Genomic DNA, 1,459 nt, shown 5'->3' on the forward strand with positions numbered 1-1,459 from the left:
AAAGAGCACAGGCAAATCTGAGCATCGATGGGGATCCCCAATACTCGAAGGGTGGTGTTTCCCACCCCCAGCCTGCCCGGGCACAGCACAAGGAGCAGGCGGCTTCAGTAGCAGCTCTTCTGCCTTACTTGACCAGAGACAGGCTTATCCCAAACTGCTCCCATCCGGACTCGGATGCGAAGTCCCTGCCTGGCCTCATTGGGGCATTTGGGAGCAGCAGAACCCGCTCAGCTCTATGGCTCGATACATGCAAGTAGAATATAGGAATGCTTATATCCAGGTCATTCCCATTCAGCTACTGCTAAGAAACTCTATCACAGCTTTTAAACCGACACCAGAAGTTAAATCGAGCTTTAATTCTCGGGACCAGCGCCCGGTTGCCCCCGCCATACCCTCCCGAAGGCAGGCGGGCTCCCGGCCCCGCGGCCACAGGCGGCTGCACTGGGCCGTGCTGGTGCACCCCTGCAGAAGTTGCCTCCTCGCAGGGTCTCAGCGGTAACATTGGCAAGGCAACGCCGTGCGGCGAGGAGCCTGCGCGCGCCAGGGCTGGAGGGGCTCGAAACGCAGCTGGGCAGAAGGCGGCCAAGCGCCCACGATCCGTCACGGAGATCCCGACAACCCCCTCCCGACCGTCTGGTCATTAAAAGCTGCGCCTCTGCTTTGAGCGACCGGCATTTGGGCTGGGAGCACCCCAAAACTGGGCCGACACCGGTACGTGACCTCTCGGGAGCTGGTTCTGTAGCCTTAGCGGAGGTTAAACACCAGGGTTCAACGAGCGTTTTGCCAGTACAAACGCTGCAGGATCAGGCCCGCTGGCACCAGCCCTCTCCAGCAGCCCTGCAGACTCTTGCAGAGGGCCGTAGCTCAAGTATAAATCTGTAGCAGCTCCACTCTCTTCAGCAGCATCATTTTGCATTTACACCAGCACACTGAACGCAAAACAGAGCAAGCCATAAATATTCTAGCTGCTTTTTCAGCTTTGTTATTCTCTTCAAAGCAGGAAACATGACAAACCTTTGATTGTTTTGCTTAATACCAAACAATAATTCAAAGAGAGACAAACAAGCAACATTAAATGATGCCTGTGATGTACAGGAAAGCCGATGAATTAAAAGAACCTGATGAGGATGGTGTGGATCGGAGCGACCCCTTTCCCCGCCTTCAGCAGGTACCGCGCATCCCTCCCACGCCGGCCGGCACGCGCCAGTCCTGCACGGCGAGGGGACAGCACGGGGCCAGGCATGCAAGCGGTGACACCCGGGCATCCCACGCTGTTTCCATCACCAGCAAAACCCGCTGCCCCCAGAGCAACAGCCACCAACACCACTTTCAACAACCTTTTAAAAAACTCCTTTGAAGGCAACGAGTGTCTCTTCCCTGGAGCATCACCACACTCAAAATCCACTGGCAAAGCAGCCACCTCCAGCCCCCCGGCACCACCGAGGCAGCCTGGCCTGGC

The sequence above is a fragment of the Fulmarus glacialis genome, unplaced genomic scaffold, assembly GCF_000690835.1.
Source record: "Fulmarus glacialis isolate BGI_N327 unplaced genomic scaffold, ASM69083v1 scaffold31769, whole genome shotgun sequence".
NCBI classification, from domain to species: Eukaryota; Metazoa; Chordata; class Aves; order Procellariiformes; family Procellariidae; genus Fulmarus; species Fulmarus glacialis.